This window comes from Rhododendron vialii, chromosome 12a, assembly GCF_030253575.1.
Source record: "Rhododendron vialii isolate Sample 1 chromosome 12a, ASM3025357v1".
Lineage (NCBI taxonomy): Eukaryota > Viridiplantae > Streptophyta > Magnoliopsida > Ericales > Ericaceae > Rhododendron > Rhododendron vialii.
Window position 1 is genome coordinate 1,293,844 of NC_080568.1, and position 12,701 is coordinate 1,306,544.

Below are 12,701 nucleotides of genomic sequence, written 5' to 3' on the forward strand. Positions count from 1 at the left end.
GGCTTGATCCGAACAGTTTTTTATTGAACGGTTCAGTAAAAAACTGCTCGTTCAGTAAAAAACTGCTCGGATCAAGCCCTTCCCAATCATTTTTTTTGCTGATTTCTCACGGGTACCCTCAAAATCATGTTCTGCACACTTTGAGCGGCTTGGATTGTCGCAATTCGATCGGGATTATAGGATCCGGACTGTGTGTGTGTGTGTATATATATATATCTTGTCATTGTGGGGAATGTGGAACTTAAATTTTGTCAATGAAGAACTTTTATATAGTTGAATTCTTGTAAATCCATATGTTGGGCTTTGTTTTCTCTATCCATCGTGTGATCCTGACAAACAATGATTACTGGGTATTCTTTCTGTTTTCCTTTTGTATTTCTTGTCTAGGTGTATGTCCCGGTGTATTGGGTTGTAGTGCTCATGTTGAGAAAGGGGATGTCCTGGCCAGGATGGTGGATGGGTTGTTGGTATGACACGTGGGACGGTCCTACAGGGATCAGACATAGGTAAGACATCCTCTCTTATTTGCTCAGGAAACTGAATAACTTTCTGCATAAATGTTTCAGTCGTTTGTTCTTTCAACCTTGATTCTTGGGAACTGAGGTTTTAACCATAAAATGATTAAAAACTTGTGACATACCACTTGATGGAAGTGGTTGGATATTAGCAGTAGATTTCACTTCACGATGTTGTCTGTGAATAAAAATGGACGTTGTAAAATGTCTCCCTAAGGGTAGAACACTGAACTTCCCTAAAGTTGGAAGAAATACAGTAAAGTACTAAGTACCCTCACTTTGGTGTAGTTACACCATCCCTTGAGATTTTCAATTGCGTAGCAATTGCAATCAAGTTTTAGTTAAATGATAGGAAACGAGGAGCTTCATCTACAGAAATCAGATTCAAACAGTAATAGCCCTTTATTAATAAAGTGGATGGAAAATATAGCACCACTAACTCTTCTGCTAATCCTCTCTCACCATTCCAATGCCAGCTCTACAACTAGAATAACTACTGACCTTACCGGCGCCACCCACTCACTCTCTCTACCTTCTTATGACTTGTTCTCTTGGTAAATCCAAAGAAATGCTCAGCAAAGTTTATTGCCCTAATCTGTTTTTGCTGACACGAATATTTGTTGTAATGTCAGGGTTGATTTATTTGTTTTTTTTGTTGTAGATCCTTATTTTTTGGAACAAAAGCGCTTGTACATTGGCCAAGGAACCACAATGATGTCAAGAGCTGGGATGTTTTGTGTTCTAAAAGGAACTGCTCTGGATGTGAATGATAGAGTATTTAAGCGTCCTTCCTTTCATGGTACAATTTTTTCTGCGACATGGGAAGCATGCTTGCTATTGATTACATCTTAACTATCAGTCTTCTGAATATATTGCAATGGTGATCATCTCCCTATTCGTTATTCTTCTTCACGATTTTGTTGCATCTTCCTCTCGTAAAATAGGAGCACTTGCTTGTCATGTGTAATATTTGTGAGTTGAAATTGGGACTTTTGGGCGGTAGGTGATATGCACACAGACATGTGGGTGTTTGTCGTGGAGTATCATGACTCTGTAGTTTGTATTGTGTGCGCTTATGTGGATTGTCAAAGTATGAGGATGTTCAAATTCAACATGGTAACATTTCATGCAAGATACGAATTTCTGTATCTTTCCAATGTGAGTGTGCTTATGTGGATTAAAAAAAGTATAAGGATGTTCACATCCAAGGTGGACGACATTTCAAACCAGATATGAGCATTGGAATTTATGGCTGTGAGTGGAAGACAATATGACAGGAACTTGAACACCCAGGAGAAGTGATGCATATACATTACTGGGTTTTCTTTCCTTATATTTGTTTTCGTTGTATCTATCAACAACTACTGATGAATATTTCTCTTAGTCTGATGGCTTGACCTCTTTATCCACTCTTTTTTCCTTTTCTTTCCTGCCCCACCCAACTAAGAGAAATTTTCAGCAGGATGCTGATAAAGAGAAAGCAGGGGGCAACAAAAGATCACTACAGATTGAAGCATATTGAGATTTGAGATAAGAAGCACTAGTGCATTCCTGGTTCATCTATCTGTCTCTGCGCGTTTGATATTTTACCATTGGTTGTTGAATCTTTTTTAAAGCTTCATACTTGCTGTTCAAAAAGTACCGATCGTCTTTTGATCTTCTGTTTCCTGAAACTTGTGGATTTCAGATGTTCTTGAGGGGGAAATATTCCTGCAAAATCTGCCAAGCATTGTCACAGCACATGTCCTTGGTACTTACTGATGTTTCTTCATGCCTCCCTGCTTCTTCTCCTTTTCGTGATGGAAGTGTTGTTGCTGACCATACTTTGTTGTCGATGAACTGTTTTTCTTACAGTTTTAGAATTTTTCTCTCCTGTCGAGTGGTTATGGTAGTAATGGTTGGGAGAATGTAAATTAGCTAGAACATTTTTTTTTTTTATTGTTTGAAAAGTAAGTATGTGATTTAAACACTTCTCATTGTATCCAATATGAGAATTGACATTGTCTAGTTCTAGCTTGGCCCTGAAAGTATTGTTTAGAATGAAGGTTTCAAAAGTGCTCATTGCATCTTGGCATTTTGTGGATAAATCTATGGAAGTCCTCTAGTGTTTCTCGCACTTTTTGCTTCCTGACCCAGAATATGGTAGCCATATCATTCCAAGATGATGCATGGGGGGTTAGTCAAGAATCCCTTGGACACTGCGTTGAAGGGAAGGCTCTTTATGCATAGCCCCTTGGACTCACACCTCTTTCCATATAAGCAAGCGATTATATGATGATCACCCAAAACAGTACTTTCATCGTTTTAGGCTCAATACAACGGCAGAATCAGTACGATTCACGAAACAGATAGTGGAGATATTGATTCACAATTCCATCCAATATTTGACAACTATTTACTTGACCGTATCTGTTGCCGTTTGACAATCCCATGCTACCTTGTGGTATAACAAAAGTTGCATGTTGTGGAGAATGTAAAAATGGAAAACAAACATTGAAAGTTTAGCTTAACGAATTCTTTTGGGAGGGAGGTTCTCTCGGTCTGGGAGTGGGTGGACAAACAAATGATGCCAGTTCTGTGCAGAAACTACGGATGAACAAATAAGGTTACCACTTTAAACCATGGATGTGGAATTTGAATTAGTCACACATGCTATGCCATACAGCAGTAATATGCAGTTTGCTTTCATAAGCACTGTTCCTTACCACCAAACACCAGAAATAAGGAGCCGGTCTTCCAGTATTATATTAGTTTATTAGTTTTTTTGCCATGTCAAAATCAAACTGCTGAGGGGAGTTGCAATGAAGGTTAATGCGTCTTGCAACTTCCCACTCCTGCAGATTCTTAGAATACCAGTGAGGGGCACATTGCGCCGCCTTTCTTTTGGAACCATGCCCCAGGTTCTCTTTACAACACGTGTCCCCAGCTTAAGCTGCGGTTAATTATCTGATGGTATCTGATTTTCTTTGCTAGCACGGATTTACTTTAAAATTCTTGTCAAGTGTGGTTCATATTGACAACTTTTAAAAGTTTTTTCGTATAAATGCGGATTTGATGTCATCTTAAAATGGTTTGGGCATGTTGAAATTAAGAATCCAGGTAAAGCCATTAGAGAACCAATAAAATCAACATTAGTTAACTCGGGCTGTCGGGCAGAATACTTTGGGCTTCTGTTTCTGCCTAGTGCTCTTGTGCTAAGATGTTGAAGGTATTAAGGCAATGCTTATCAATCCTCAAAGCAGCGGTTCTTTTGCAAAAGAAAGTAGTTTGCTGTTGTTTAAAGTTCTAAAGTATCAGTGCAAAGTTCATAGTGCATCATGAATTAAACAAGTACATCAATGGTCTTTAATCGTATTTGGTTAATTTATTCCACTGCATGAGAAATTCGTGTGTCAGTTCTGTTAAACTACCATTAATGTTTCTCCTGTGCTGGGACCGTGTGTTCAGTCCGAAACTGAGAATATTGATGTCTAAATGTTCTTTCTTTTCTTTTCTGATGATGAAAAGCAGATTCCCTTGAAGGTTTCATTATGTTTCTTTTTGATTGGCGAAGGTTTTATTATGTTACTTCTGAACTTATTTTATTTTGTAGGTTCTCGATATCCAAAAATTGGCTGCTGAAATGGGCTTGAATTGTATAACCACATACAAGTTAGATGCTCTTAAAGCTGTTCGGCAAAGAAGTGAATCCAACGATTTGTACACTGCATCATTTGTTACCCAAGAAGTAGGGGTGTGCACGGGTCGGACGGGTCGGGTTAGGCCCCGGACCCGAACCCGGACCCGACTAGTTGGTTAACGTTTTTTTGGGACCCGAACCCGAACCGAAGGAGGGGGGATACCCGTCCGTGTAACCGATTTTTTTGGTCGGGTCGGGTCGGGTCCGACCAAAACCGAACTAAACTATATGAATTCGTGTGTTTTTTGTCGGATTTGGTCGAGTCGGGTCGGGTCAGGTAAGAAAAACAGCACCCCGAGCCCCGACCCGAAAACTTGATTTTTTTTTTTTTTTTTTTGTGGAAAAAGTGTACCCGTACCCGACCGAACCATATGTTCGGCCCCGCCCGAAACCCTTCGGGTCGGGTTGGGTCGGGTCTCGGTTTTTTTGCACACCCCTACCAAGAAGGGTCAGACAATGATTCTACTGGAAACACAAATTGTATGTTACTTATTATAATACATTTTGTGTGTTTTGGTTTAAGATAGTTGTTGCTATTTGAGAGAACGTGCTATTGCGAGTGTTAGATTAGTAAAAAAGTGTTGTTGATCAGTACATGAATCATGAGGGTCATATACATCGCAATAACAAAACACTCTAATTTGATAAAATGAACCTAATAATGGATGGCGGTAATGAATGCAAAGATGTAGCTAAATGTGTCTCACGTAGATTAAACCAACTACAAGACCGATAGATTATCCATGGGCAATGCCTACAATTCATGACTATAACCTTCTGAAATTACCAAAATCCTCTTGGCTCTTCTTGTTGACCGCATCAGTATGTGTAAAAACAATGTACTTCCTGTCTTTCACAAGTGTCCATAAGGTTTTCCATCCTAATAAATTAACAATTTAGAAGACACGTATGGAAGAGTGTTTGACCTGCGTTAGGGAATCCAATGGGTGTTGGTGTCCGACATGACATACTACTGTCTTTAAAGTGTTTGTGGAGCTTCTTAGATCTTCCCTGGCAGGTACATGTGTCTGCTATTGGGGATGATGAACTTAAGCTTGTTCCGGATCCATTGTCGATATGCACATTATGATTTTGCCCCTCTAGTAGTTTTGCTTTCATCTCTAAACAACTTCATATTTCAGTTAGCAACGAGCAAGCAACACAAACAACTAAAGCTTGCAATGCTGTCCTTCAGAAGAGTATCCAGGGACGTATTAATGGGCGTGGAAGAAGTCATTGCTTAGGTGGTAGGGTTGAAAAATCAGAAGGTTTTAATCCAAATAGCTTCGATCGAGTTCTCCTTGATGCTCCTTGTTCTGCTCTTGGTTTGAGACCCCGACTGTTTGCTGGAGAGGTTGAGTACTTTCCTGAACAAAGTGTTCTACTGATACATAAGATTGTTTATTGGTTTTTCTTTATTTCATTCTTAATGGTATTGGTATGGTTTCAGTCTGGAGTATAAGTTAAATTCGTTCTGTATTCACACTGTACGCAAATAGATTTCCAGGTATAAACCTACCATGATTGCTGATTACGATGATAGTAGCATTCTATGAGGGTGCTGTGAATGTTGTGGTGCTCATTTCTTTCCTCTTGCTGGTTTTTCATTTTCTCCAGATTTAGCATATTGGTGGATCAAGTACCAGAACCTTTATATGGCTTTTATGCTTAAGTAAATATATTCGAAATTGTATTCTAGGACTAGGAATTTGACTCACAAAGAACTACCTTCGTCGAGTGCACAAAGCTGTGTAAGATAGATAGATGCACAATGCATGCGGTAGTGTGTACCACTAAGAACGCAGCCAATGAGAGGTTGCTATATGTGGGACGAATGTCTTTTTGCTACAGGCCAATTTATCATGCTTTTTTGATACAAAACAAGCTCTTCTTCCATGACAATCGTAGCTACTATAAAGGGCAGGGCGGTAAGCTATCTATCAAGAACGGGGGGCTTGTATCCACAATCCCACGGGTCATAACTGCTCTCACATTTGCTACCTCCACTCATATGAACAGAAATAATCTTACTTATGCACCTCTCCACTGTTTTCCTCCACTTCATGTCATTCAACTCATTTTCACACTTATTGTAAAATTTGCTACACACTGATACTAGTTCTACTTACCTCAGTATATCTACACTGAAAGTGGTTATACTATGGTTCTAAAGAACCTTACAAGTGGTGGGATGTAGCCCAACATCTTGTTATTGAAGGCTTGTGTCTGACTCCATTCTAGACAATGGAATGATGTCCTTGTGCAAAAACTATTGCATGCTTTTTGCGAGTTAGGGGTTCCAAATTCAAATTTCTTAATCAGGTACATGTGTCAGACATGTATCCCACACCCTTACCCATGTGTCCCAGGCGAGAAGAATGTTACATGCATTTGGAAGAGTCCATGTGACGTAGGCTGCAATAAATAGGGCCACATTAACATATGTTGTTATATGTGTCCCTGTCATGTTAATACATCCCTAAACATGTTCAATACTTTAATTCAAGATTGTTATTTGTATATGTATCTCCTTTTGTCTCGAACTTGATTTACAGTATATTCATCTCCAGTCATTATTCTTTCCTTTCCTTTCCATCATTATTTCCTCTTGGTTCAACAAGAAGGCTAATGTTATTTGTTGTTTGATGCAGGAAACAATAGAAGGGTTAAGGAACCACGCTAAGTGTCAGAGGAAAATGTTTGACGAGGCTGTTCAGCTTGTTTGCCCTGGTGGAGTTATCGTATATTCCACGTCTGTACTCATTGTTCAAGTCTTTTAAGCCAACATTCTTCTCAAAACATTTTGGTTAAGAGATTATATATTTCATCCTGTTTGTTATACAAGTTAAATGGGCTTATGAGTTGATTTATCCAATTAGACATGGATATGCCTTGCTGCACTTGAAGAAGCTTCCTACCCGCGGTTTAGTGGTGGCCCTTGTGCATGTATCTTAATTGGTGTACAATACAGAAGTGGTCCTCCATCTCTTGTCCCCCACATGATATATTTCATCCTGCTTGTTATACCAGTTAAATATGCAAAAGATCTTTGTTTATGAGTCGATTTATCCAATTAGACATGGATGTGCCTTGCTGCACTTGTAGAACTTCCTAATAACGGTTTAGTGGTGGCCCTTGTGCATGTATCCGAATTGGTCCCCCATCTCTTGTCCACGGTCTTGGCACTTGATACCACATGTAAGTAATCATGTCTATGTTTGTGAAGAGTACGGTTCACATGACTCCTTCCAATTTTCAGGTGTGCAATCAACCCCGGAGAGAATGAAGCACTGGTCCGGTACGCTTTGGATGGCTATAAGTTTCTGTCGCTGGCATTACAGGTTTGACTACAAGTTTAAGCTTCACTTGTCATTCCATTGATGATTTCTATCATCCCTAAGTACTGAACCAAATCACATTTTCGGCAGATACCATCTCTAGAAGGAAATAGCGAGATGTGTGATTCTCATATATTTAGCGAGGTTTAAACGTCACTGAATAATAAGCTAAATTTCAACATTAGTAATTTAATGAAGTGGAAGATGAAGCTTGGGTTCATTTATATACCTTACACTCATGTTCCTTGTAAAACCAAAGTGTGCATTGCTTTAGTTGTGGCCAATCGCTGCAATGTGAGATTGTATGGGGCCTTTTAGGTCGTGTTTGTAGCAGAGGTATGTTGGCAAACTGAAAAAAGAGTAGTTCATGTTTTCCAATTATTGAATGCAGAAGGGGAAAGGAAGAACGAAAAGCCTGTGGTTAAGGGGTTGTTTGATACTTCACATTGCTTAATGTTCAGTGGATTTTGAAATATATAGGCTAAAAATTTATCAAAATAACATAGCCTAGTGCTTATTTAAGTCTGACTTAATTTATCTATATTTTATACCACCCCATTCCTACACGACCATCCACAACTGCGGCCGGTGGCTGCCACTAGTACCACTACCACCACTCCTGCTGCTACGACTACTAGTACCACTACTCCACCATTGCTGCCACTACCACCACCGCTGCCACTACTACCACCACCACTACATATTGGACAACCACTCTACCACTGTCACCACTTCCCCACTGCTACCACTACCACTACCATTACATGCGCTGCCTTCAGTTTCTCATCTGGTGGGCACTGCAGCCATCTCTCCACCACAACCACCACCGCTCCAACCATCTCTCCACCACTTTACACCGTTTCAATCACCCGCCCCTTCACCACAAATGCACCACCTGCACCTGCCACCATTACTATTATCACTACCATTTCTCCAGCATAGCCCTTCCACCGCCACCTCAAACACTTAGCGACGATTACTAAAAGTAAAGATAACAGTATCTTCATGATATAATCAAACCTCATCAATCTTTGTATTGAACCATTTGTTTTGATTGCTCTTTATATTTTACCAAATAGGGTTTTAGCTTAAACAATTTATCATTCAGTTTTCCATTACTTAATTTTTGAACATCTAGCTTGCAGTTTTATTGAACAACACCTAATCTAGAAGTGCTGAAATGCACATTGATATGGGCATTCCGACATTCATTAGTCAAAAACATGTCACGGCACCACAAAAAAACTAATTAGTTAACTAGACGTATAAGGGAGAAATGACTAGTTCTTCAGTTCTGCACTATACTAGTATAGTTTACCATATCGAAAATATAGAGAATCATACTAAGTTTGACATGTTATGAAAAAGTCAGTGAAATTTCCTAGATGTAGTTTATAATGTTTCTGCATAAATAATGGTGGGTGAGGGGCATCCTGGAGAAAGGGGAGGGAGTGGATGCCAGTGGCTTGGTAAGGGGGCTGGGATAGGCGGTGGGCAGGGAATGGGAGGAACACTTGGCGGCTGAGACTGGATCCTTGAGATTGAACTCTGGAGGATGGCTTCATCTTCCTGCATCTATTTGTTCAGAGATTGAATTCCTGGCAGCTGAAAAATCGGTATGCAGCACTTGCTTTTGGAAGAAAGCGAATTGATCCTAATGGAAAACATGGCACAATACCAAGGGATAGCACTTCATGTTATGGAAAATTTGAATGCATGCTTTGCTGATGTAGAATATGGCTTTAATTGGAGCTTCGAAGGATGATAGGGAAGGGGTTGAAGAGTGGTATGGGAGCTTGGCCTAAGGTGCTAATGCACTGGATATAAAGAGGGAAAAAGTGGGAGGAATAAGGATGTTAGATACTTAGATATATGACAATTATCTATCTTCAATGAATTTCTGCAAATGGATGTGGACAAATAAATGGGATTGTACCGATTAAGAATTGTAAGGTTTAGGTTTGAAACAAGATTGAGAGAAGAGTTTACTTTATGGCTATTTTTGTACTTGCTAATAAATAAGGTAAGTTGGAAGGACCAAATTGGGACTATCCTTGTATATGATAGGACATAATGGGGGTTAAAGATTTAAAGAACCTTGACCACTATCTAGTTACTAGGAAATGGGCAAGACCATAAAGTAGTGAGTCTTTTGTGTTGATCACTTGAAGAAATGGTATAGGCCAGGTTTGCTTTAGCACTCATTGCTAGCCCTTTTTGGTGATATGAACACAAAAAAAGATGAATTACTTCCTGTTAGGTGTAAGCACTATCCAAGTGATAATTACTGAACCCTTTTCGGTGATATGAATACAAAAAAGATGAATTACTTCCTGTTAATTGTAAGCTCTATCTAAGTGATAATTCCTGAAGATGGAATAGGTTTGCAACAAATGTCCCGTTTGTAGATGGCTCATTTAGCTAAAGCTAGTCTCATATCTTGGTTGCTGTACAAGTATTTTTGGCAGAAAAGCGAGGCACACAGAAGTTTCTTCGGAGAATTGCTTGAAAGTAAATGCAAACCTCTTAAATCCAAATGAGTATCACTTACTGAATCCTATAGTATACAGAAATGAAACTTATGATGAAAGTCCAAAAGTGCAAGTAATGAGGTGCAACCATGTGGTCGCTTAGTTTGTCTGTTTTTGTATGGGACCGTCGATTGAGCCATAAAACGATGCATTTTCCCTTTGCACTTTAGGACGTCTTTGTGTAATGGTTGTTGTCAAAGTAGTTGTACTTTTTTGGAGGTACTTTGAGTTTGGAATTCTCTGGGCGAGGCATGGTTTTGAGTTTTTGAGAGTTTGAAATGTTTTCTTCAAAAGTCTTACTTTAGCTGTTGATATTTCAAGCTTTGCAGTCTGACCCACAGAAAAGAAAACTATGTAGTCTGATTTTGCATTTCATTTCAGCATCCACAAGTTGGAGGATCTGGCCTTGTTGGTGGTTGTCAACTGTCTGACGGGTCCATTGAGTAAGTACTCATCCTCTAGTCATCTCCTACAACTATATCTATCCTGCAATCTTCCCTACTCTCTTATGCAAATTGACAATTGAGCTATTGGATTCATGGAGAACAATGACATTGAAAACATAAAAAAAAATTCTGTGCTCTTCTCTGTCATTTTTATTTGACTGATAAATGCAATTGCAAATTGAAAACATGAAGGAATTTTCGATTGCTTTGATTCTCTAATTGAAGGCCAATTATTCAATACTCTCGTAGTATCATGTGGTACTCCCTACAAATAAAAGATTGCCACCACCCAATGTGGATCCCTTGTCTCCCAACCACCCAACAAAAGATACATGGTACCCCAGGAGCGCTGAATAATTATTCCTAATTGCAATCTGCTAATTTTGCACTATAGGAAGCTCACTTGAGATTTTGCAAATGTTGATAAAATAAAGCATATATTACCAAAACTTACCTAGACTCATTAAACTGGAGACCAGTCAGATTTGATGTCCTTCAAAGCACAAATCAAGAAAATACTCTTCTTTTTTATACCCATGTCATTAAAATCATAATAATCTGACACAAGTAAGAAAAAATACAGCTTCATTCATTGCTGAGTCACTTTAACGATTCCATGGAGAGAGAGTTAGTTTCAGTTTATAGGTTCCATCGCGAGATTAGTTGGAACCCTCTTGTTAGAGGGTATGCAAAAACACATTATTTTGATAAGTACATGAATTATACATCCACAACTGGGTATGTCGAGTGTGAAATCCATTTGGTTGTAAGATGTTACGTTGGTTGACTTTCTTCAAAATTTTCATTCTACTTCAATTATGCTGGTCAAACATTTGTAGCACAAATGGTGGCTTGCTAATTAGGATATGGGGAAGTTTGTAGTTGTGAGTTGATTTATTCAACAAGAGTCTTGATGTTCTTTAACAGCATAGTTTGGTGATTGAATATGGTCAAATATTTCGTGCACCAATGTTGGTTTGTTGTACAACTTGATGTTTCTGATATGGTTTATTTCAACCGTGTTTCTATTACCCAGGGCTGCTGGAAAAATGGGGTCATTTAGTTTAGTTGCAAATTAGGTTGATACATCTGTTAGATATGTATCATATGTGATCTACTGTACATGATGCAAAATACATGTACCATGTTCACCCAAACCTTTTTTAACTGCTGGGTTTGAAGCATAAAATAAAGTATAATTCCAAAGTCGATAATTATTTTACTTGTGATAAAAAAGATACAAATTTTACTTCCAACTATAACAATAACAATATCAGTACACGATAACAATAAGAGATGCAAAAATGTGTCACCGAAGACCTTCAAAGAGAATGTGCCAGAAAAATTATGAGGTGATTTCTTTGTCTGATTGGGAAGAAAAGCGCTCTGTTCATCCTTCTTTTGTGGCAGCCGGATGATATGTTCTGTCAAAATTGGAGAAGAAATGAAAACCTGGGATTGAAAGATTAAAGAGACAGTTGAGGCGGTTTTTGAATGGTGGAAGGTGATGCAGTTGAGACAGTTTCATGCCTGATTATATACATTCAATTACATCTTTGGCCCCAGTTCTGTCAAAGGCATTGAGTTTTACTTGTGGACAATTTTGGAGGACACAACACCTGCTGGGGCGGAACCGGGATTTGGATATAGAGGTGGCACCAATTGGATTAAGGAAAACCGCTACATCTGCATTCAACAAGAACAGGAAGCAGTCCACAGTGAATGAATACCAGCAATGAACAGAAATTGTTCATTTTTGTGGACAATCTACCTTTAGGAGCTGACCAAAATTTGATGAGAAAGACATTCACTATGGGGTCGTAAAAGATTCTTTCATCCCACTCGAAAGGAGTAAAAAGAAACTGGTAATCGCTTCGGTTTGGTGAGGCAATGATTTCCACGTGTTTGCCGGCTGGCCGGCATGGCCATAGCAAGAACAAATGGGATGCGGGTTGAAGATATGAAACTAGTCTTTGTTAAGGAAGCAACTTTCAACAGAAAGGAAGATTTGCTGAGGCCGATCGAGGATACCAATATTTAAAGGTGGATCCATGGGTAACAGTTAATTAACCAAGATGAGTTTAGAGGTGGTGACAATCATCAATTCAAAGTGGTGTCGCGTTGAAAAATGCAAATACTGTAAGTGTTGAACAAGCAACCTCTTGGCATGAAGGCGCAGATCTAACAGCTGC

General features: G+C 39.1%; 1 pseudogene; it reads left to right on the forward strand.

Moving 5' to 3' along the window:
- The first annotated feature begins 208 nt into the window (after nucleotides 1-208).
- Nucleotides 209-12,701, forward strand: part of LOC131311539 (rRNA (cytosine-C(5))-methyltransferase NOP2C-like) — a 109,996-nt pseudogene continuing 97,503 nt past the window's right edge.